Source organism: Procambarus clarkii, chromosome 14 (genome assembly GCF_040958095.1).
Source record: "Procambarus clarkii isolate CNS0578487 chromosome 14, FALCON_Pclarkii_2.0, whole genome shotgun sequence".
Lineage (NCBI taxonomy): Eukaryota > Metazoa > Arthropoda > Malacostraca > Decapoda > Cambaridae > Procambarus > Procambarus clarkii.
This window is the reverse complement of record NC_091163.1, coordinates 46,754,427-46,762,573: the sequence shown is the minus strand read 5'-3', so window position 1 is coordinate 46,762,573 and position 8,147 is coordinate 46,754,427.

Here is an 8,147-nt window from a genome sequence, read left to right as displayed (position 1 = left end):
CCTCTCTCTCTTCCTCCCCCCCTCTCTCTCCCTCCCCTCTCTCGCTCCCACCCCTCTCTCTCTTCCTCCCCCTCTCTCTCTTCCTCCCCCCTCTCTCTCCCTCCCCCCCTCTCTCTCTCTGTGTCTGTCTGTCTGTCTGTCTCTCTCTCTCTCTCTCTCTCTCTCTCTCTCTCTCTCTCTCTCTCTCTCTCTCTCTCTCTCTCTCTCTCTCTCTCTCTCTCTCTCTCTCTCTCTCACACACACACACACACACACACACACACACACACACACTCATAGGGAAATCATGGAAGGGAGACGAACTCTGACTGCCAAACGCAGGAAATTCACAACTGGAACAAACACAGAGGATGGGATGGAACAGGAAGCCTGGATGAAGGAAGTACTCCAGCAAATGCAGAATGAATTCAGTGAAGGACTGAGGGTAATGAGGGAGACAGTAGCCAACCTGCAAGATGATTTAAGGGCAGCAAAGGAGGAGATAAGATACCTAAAGGAGACTCTTCCACAATACCAGGCACAAACCGTACCCCAGGGAGATGGGAATGCTACTGTGGAGGGGACCACCACAACCCAGATCTCATTTGCTGAAATGCTTAAAAAGAGCCCTGAAGCTAGGTCTGCGGTTAAGGAAGTTGCCATGGAAGTGGCTTCCTCTCAGGAAGCAGCTAGATGTACTAGCCGGCTGATAGAGAGAAATAGAGCAGTAGTAGTAGCAGGCATTGAAGAACAAACAGGGACCAGACCAAAGGAGCGGAGAGACAAGGACAAAAACATGATTAAAGAGATCCTTAAAGAGGTAAGGATGGAGGGAGCTGAGCGAAATGTTGAAAAGGTTTTCAGGCTTGGAAAGTACAACAAGGACAGAGACCGAATGATAAAGGTGGTTTTCATGAGCGAAATCGCGAAAGAGGAACTGCTAGCAAGGAAGTGTTGTCTAAAAGGTGTAGAGAAGTTCAAGAAAATATTCCTGCAGAGGGATATGACAAGGGAAGAGAGAATACGGACAGCAGACGCGAGGAAGGAGCGCAGGGAGAGAGAAGGAAATCAGAGTACCACAACCCAGAACCCTACAATCCCAGAGGGAAGTGGAGAACCCTCCTCAAACAGTGCAACAGCCACAGGGATTGGGGCACCACCCCCAAATTCTACCCAACAGACACCCAACCTGCCCCATCCCCTGTCAGCCCCCCACTAAGTACCCACCTAGGGCACCCTCCCCCCACCCACCCCCCTCCCCCCACTCACCCCCCTTCTTCCCCTCACCCCTCTCCCCAGGACCTCCCTTCCCCCCCATCCCCCATGCCCTCCCTTCTCCCACATGCCTTCCCGTCTCTCCCACCCCCATGCCCTCCATTCTCCCCCTCCCCCCTAAGCCCCCCACTCTCCCCCACCCCACCTAAGTCTTCCCCTCTCCCCCACTCCCCTAAACCCTCCCCTCTTCCTCACCCACCTCAGCCCTCCCTTTTCCCCCACGCCCCCCAAGCCCTCCACCCTTTTCTCTCCCCCCAAGCCCCCCCATCTCCCCTATCCCCCACAGCCTCTCCTCCCCCCATGCTTCCCCAACCCTCCCTCTCTTACCCACCCCCTGTACCCTCCCCCTCTTATCCACCCCCTGTACCCTCCCCCTCTTATCCACCCCCTGTACCCTCCCCCTCTTATCCACCCCCTGTACCCTCCCCCTCTTATCCACCCCCTGTACCCTCCCCCTCTTATCCACCCCCTGTACCCTCCCCCTCTCCCCCACCACCCCAAGCCCTCCCTCCTCCACCAATCCCCTTGTGCCAGGTCCCCCCAGCTCCCACTCACCCCAGATCCCAAAGGTCCCCCCCAGAAAAGAAGCAGAAGAGAGTCAGTTTCAGGGTGATGTACTCGAACATAGATGGGATCACAAGCAAGACAAGTGAACTAAGGGAAAGAGCACAAGAAGTTAACCCAGATGTAATCGGACTCACTGAAACAAAACTCTCTGGAATCATAACGAATGCCGTGTTTCCCCAGGAGTATACAGTAATAAGGAAAGAGAGGGAAGGTAGAGGAGGAGGCGGAGTGGCCCTACTCATGAGAAGGGAATGGAGTTTTAAGGAGATGGCCATCCCGGGCTGTGAGGAGTTCAGAGACTACATAGCAGGCACCATAACAATGGGAGGACCAAGAATAGTAGTAGCAGTAATATACAACCCTCCACCAAATGACAGGAGACCCAGTCAAGAGTATGAAAACAACAACAAGGCAGTTAACACTATAATTGAGAGGGCAGCCTCTGCTGCCTGTAGAAATAGATCCCACCTGCTCATCATGGGCGACTTCAATCACGGAAAGATTGACTGGGAGAACAAGGAACCGCATGGAGGCGAGGATACGTGGAGAGCCAAACTATTGGAGGTGGTGACAAGCAACTTTTTAACGCAGCATGTCGGAGAACCCACAAGGATGAGAGGCAATGACGAACCAGCGAGACTCGACCTAGTCTTCACTCTGAACGACTCCGACATAAGAGAAATCGGTTTTGAGGACCCAGTAGGAATGAGCGACCACAGTGTACTGGTGTTTGAGTACTTGATTGAAGAAGGGTTATTGAACTCGAGGAGGGATACCGAAACCAAAAGGTTAGCATACCGAAAGGGAAACTATGAGGGGATAAGAAAATTCCTAACAGATATAGCATGGGAAACAGAGCTCAGGGGAAAGACGGCCCAAGATATGATGGATTACATCACGCAGAAGTGCAAGGACGCAGCAAACAAGTTTGTCCCAGTCCAAAAGGAAAACAGAGAAATGAAGATGAGAAACCCATGGTTTAATCAAAGATGTAGGCTAGCTAAGCAGCAAAGTAAAAGGGCATGGAGAAACTATAGGAATAACAGGACACTGGAGAGCAGAGAAAGATACCAGAATGCCAGGAATGAATATGTCAGGATGAGAAGAGAGGCAGAAAGACAATACGAAAATGACATCGCAAGCAAGGCAAAGACTCAGCCTAAATTGTTGCATAGCCACATTAGGAGAAAAACAACAGTAAAGGAACAGGTTATGAGATTAAGGATAGGGGCGGAAGGATTCACTACAAATGACAAGGAAGTGTGTGAGGAATTGAATAAGAAATTCCAGGAGGTCTTCACCTTAGAACAAGGAGAAATTCCAGAGGTAAGTGAGGGAATAGCTAACCAGGAACCACTGGAAGAGTTTGAGATTACCAGTGGGGAAGTAAGGAAGTGTTTACTAGAGTTGGACGTGACGAAGGCTATAGGCCCAGATGGAATCTCCCCTTGGGTTCTAAAGGAAGGAGCAAGAGAACTGAGCCTACCACTCTCCATAGTGTATAACAAATCACTGGCAACAGGGGAACTGCCAGATATTTGGAAAGCAGCTAACGTAGTCCCGATATACAAGAAAGGGGATAGACAGGAGGCACTGAACTACAGGCCAGTGTCCCTAACCTGCATACCATGCAAGCTGATGGAGAAGATTGTGCGAAAAAAACTAGTGGAGCATCTGGAGCGAAGGAACTTTGTAACACAGCATCAACATGGGTTCAGGGATGGCAGGTCCTGCCTCACAGGGTTACTTGAATTCTACGACCAGGCAACAAAAATAAGGCAAGAAAGAGAAGGGTGGGCAGACTGCATATTTTTGGATTGTCAGAAAGCCTTTGATACAGTGCCACACAAGAGGCTAGTGCGAAAGTTGGAGATGCAGGCTGGAGTGAGAGGGAAGGTACTCCGGTGGATAGAGGAATACCTAAGCAACAGGAGACAACGAGTCTGTGTGAGGGGTGAGGTCTCAGATTGGCGAGACGTCACAAGTGGAGTCCCGCAGGGGTCAGTCCTTGGACCTATACTGTTTCTGGTATATGTAAATGATCTCCCAGAGGGTATAGATTCGTTCCTCTCAATGTTTGCCGACGATGCAAAAATTATGAGGAGGATTGAAACAGAGGATGATAGTAGGAGGCTACAAGATGACCTGGATAGACTGAGTGAATGGTCCAACAAATGGCTGTTGAAGTTCAACCCGAGTAAATGCAAAGTAATGAAACTAGGCAGTGGAAACAGGAGGCCAGGCACAGGATACAGAATAGGAGATGAAGTACTTAATGAAACAGACAGAGAGAAAGATCTAGGAGTTGATATCACACCAAACCTGTCTCCTGAAGCCCACATAAAGAGAATAACGTCTGCGGCATATGCGAGGCTGGCTAACATCAGAACGGCGTTCAGGAACCTGTGTAAGGAATCATTCAGAATCTTGTACACCACATATGTAAGACCAATCCTGGAGTATGCGGCCCCAGCATGGAGCCCGTACCTTGTCAAGCACAAGACGAAGCTGGAAAAAGTCCAAAGGTATGCTACTAGACTAGTCCCAGAACTAAGAGGCATGAGTTATGAGGAAAGGCTGCGGGAAATGCACCTCACGACACTGGAAGACAGAAGAGTAAGGGGGGACATGATCACAACCTACAAAATCCTCAGGGGAATCGACCGGGTAAACAAATATGAAGTTTTCAACACTGGTGGGACGCGAACAAAGGGACACAGGTGGAAGCTGAGTACCCAAATGAGCCACAGAGACGTTAGAAAGAACTTTTTCAGTGTCAGAGTAGTTAGCAAATGGAATGCATTAGGAAGTGATGTGGTGGAGGCTGACTCCATTCACAGTTTCAAATGTAGATATGATAGAGCCCAATAGGCTCAGGAATCTGTACACCAGTTGATTGACGGTTGAGAGGCGGGACCAAAGAGCCAGAGCTCAACCCCCGCAAGCACAATTAGGTGAGTACAATTAGGTGAGTACACACACACACACACACTTGTCTTGTGACCATCGTGTTGGGTGGACGTGGGGTTGGGAGCTCCTGGTTCACTAGTGGAGTAGGAGGGGTAATCAGGCAACTTCGAAGTGAAAAAGACTATAAGTGAATGTACAAGTGAATGAAAAAACCTTGGGTTTTGACCAGAGCCATAAGGTAGTGAAAAAAAACAGTTTAATTAGCGTAATTCAAAATAGTTGAGGAAATATTGTGCAATGTGGAAGCAGACCTCACCGACCTCTGACCGCGTGACCTCACCTCCGGCAGCAACCCTTCTACCACCACGTGGGACGACGATTGGAGATTCACTCACCTATTGTGTTAGCAGATTGTGCAAGGTATTGAGGAGCGCCTTTTTGGCTAGATTGTTACTGCAATGACTAGAAGGGGTTCAAGGTCAATCACCAGCAGGGATGAGGAGGAGGACAGATTTATAGACAAATTAATAGGGAAATTTGTAGAGAGAAGGAGTGATTGGTTGGAGGATCTAATCCAGGGGATTAAAAGTGAGGTATTTCAGCAAATACAGGATGCGGTAGAGAGGCAGAAACAAGAACTTATGCTCTATGTTCAGGAAGAGATTAGGAAGGGAAGAGAGGACTGGGAGAGGGAATGTGCTCGTATCACAAACGAATTAGGAAGGATTAGCAGCATGGCTAGGGATAGAGGATTAGTGGGGGATGGGTTAGTGACTGCGGTTGGGATGGGGAATCCCCAGGGGACAGGCTACCAGCATGACAATGAATTACTGAGGAGACGGTCTATTATAATACATGGATTATTCGAATCTAGGGCACCAACAAGACAAGAGAGAATAGAAACAGAAAAATACGAATTGCACGAGATATTGAGGTGTATTGGAGCAGGAATGGCAGAACACGAGGTGGATATCAATCGACGGGTTGGACCTTACAATTGTACCAAGAATAGACCTGTTCTGGTGCAATTCTCCAATGAGGAGGCAGTGGAGTACATAATGAGGACCAAGCATTTACTCAGAGGAAGTGAAACCCATTACAATGTGTTTATAGAGAGGTTTATGACGAAAGATGAGCAAATAGCCCACAAAAATAGATGGCAACAACGACACCGAACTAGCCTCTCGGGTAGTCTCACCTCCCAGGTCACATCCCAGGTCACCTCCCAGGTCGCATCCTCCCCAACTCAGCCCTCCTATACATCCCCCCTGCCTCAGCCTCCCAAAACCCCCCTGTCCCTTCCACATTTGCACCTCCCCAACGATTCCCCTGCCCCTGCTACATCACACTTGTCAGCGACCCCAGTGGGTCAAGCCATGCCCTCCCCAAACCCACCTTCCCATCCCCCTTCCTACTCCCCTGCCCCTTCTACCCCATTGACTTCAATTCCATCTACTCCATCCCAGCTTCCAGTGCACCCCTCTTCCACTCACCCCCAAACCCCACCCAACCCTCACCCCTCCTATGCACCTCCAGCCCACATTTAACCCCCTCACCTTGTGACCCCCTAACACCTTCCCCCATCTCCCTCTTCCCCCCCAAAACCCCCACCTACCCCCGATTCCCCCCTAACTAATATACCCTCTCTTCCACTCCCAGCACCCATGCTCCATTCTCATCTCAGCTCTCCGCCCTCAGTATCCCTCTCCCCCCCAACCTCTCAACCTCTATCTGACTCTCAGTCTCACTCTATTTCTCAACCCCCCTATGCTATTCAGACCCCTAACTTTCAGACCCATTATGCCCTTCCTACCCCCCTAGATGCCCAGACCCCATTCGCCTACCAGGCACTCCCAGGCACCCCCCTAGCACCCCCCCACTCACCCCCACAGCCCCCACTTGCCCCCCAGACACCCCCCAGTTCCCCCCAGACCCCTGGTGAAAGGGGGAACTCTGACACCCGAGTTTCCAAGAAGAGTCTCAAGGTTTGGTACACCAATGCTGATGGGGTAGCCAATAAAGCAGAAGAGATAAAAGAAAGAGTTAGTGAGGCAGACCCAGACATAGTGGCAATAGTGGAAACTAAAATAAATGGCATGATCTCGGATGCAATCTTTCCAGAGGGGTACCAGGTGATAAGAAAAGAAAGGACACAGAGACAGGGAGGAGGAGTGGCACTACTAATAAAGCGGAAATGGAAGTTTGATGAGCTGGAAAATCCGGGTACCAATGAAAGCACAAGCTTCATACATGGAACTCTGACAGTGGATGGGAAGAAGATTGTAATCTTGATACTCTACAATCCCCCACCAAACAGTAGAAGGCCCAGGCAGGAGTACGAGGACAGCAACAAGACATGTATGGATGAACTGCAGAGGGCAGCAACTTTAGCGCATAGAATGAGAGCGAAGCTGCTGGTCATGGGGGACCTAAATCACGGAGAGATAGATTGGGAAACGAGGAATCCCCATGGCGGGGAGGAGACCTGGGGAGCGAAGCTGGTAGATGTTATTGACAGGAATTTCCTAACACAGCATGTGAAAGAAGATACTAGGGAAAGAGGAGGGGATACGCCCAGCCTATTAGATCTCATTATCACTCAGAATGTAGAAGACATCGAGCAGTTGGAACATGAGATACCACTAGGAGCTAGTGACCATTGTGTCCTAGTCTTTGACTACATGATGGAGCTTAAAATTGTGACCAAAGGACAAGAGGTCCGGGAAAGGAGACTTGATTACAGAAAAGGGGACTACAGAAGGATAAGGGACTACCTGGGAGAAGTGCAGTGGGAGGAAGAACTTAGAGGAAAAACAGTGCAAGGTATGATGAACCAAGTCATATTGAAATGCAAGGAGGCTGAAGATAGATTTATTCCAACAATAAAGGAAAAAAGCAGGAGGGAATATAATAACCCATGGTTTAATAGACAGTGTCAGGAAGCAAAGGTGAGAAGCAGGAGGGAGTGGAGGAAGTACAGAAGACAAAGGACAGAGGACAACAGGATTAGATGTAACAGAGCTAGGAATGATTACATTAACATAAGACGAGTGTCGGAAAGAAATTATGAGAACGATATTGGAGTCAAAGCGAAAAAGCAACCAAAATTACTACATAGCCATATAAGAAGGAAGATGTCGGTAAATGACCAAGTGACAAGACTGAGGAAAACAGAAGGGGCATATACAGAAAGCGACAAGGAAATCTGCGTACTGAATGCAAAATTCCATGGAGTGTTCACAACCGAGCCTGAGCAGCTCCCATTGTTAGAAGAGATTACCCAAGATGAAAGACTATCAGATATAGAGGTGACAGCAGAGGATGTAATGAAACAGTTGACAACACTGGATGCAAATAAAGCTGTTGGACCAGACAAAGTATCACCGTGGATACTTAAAGAGGCAGCGCAGGCTCTC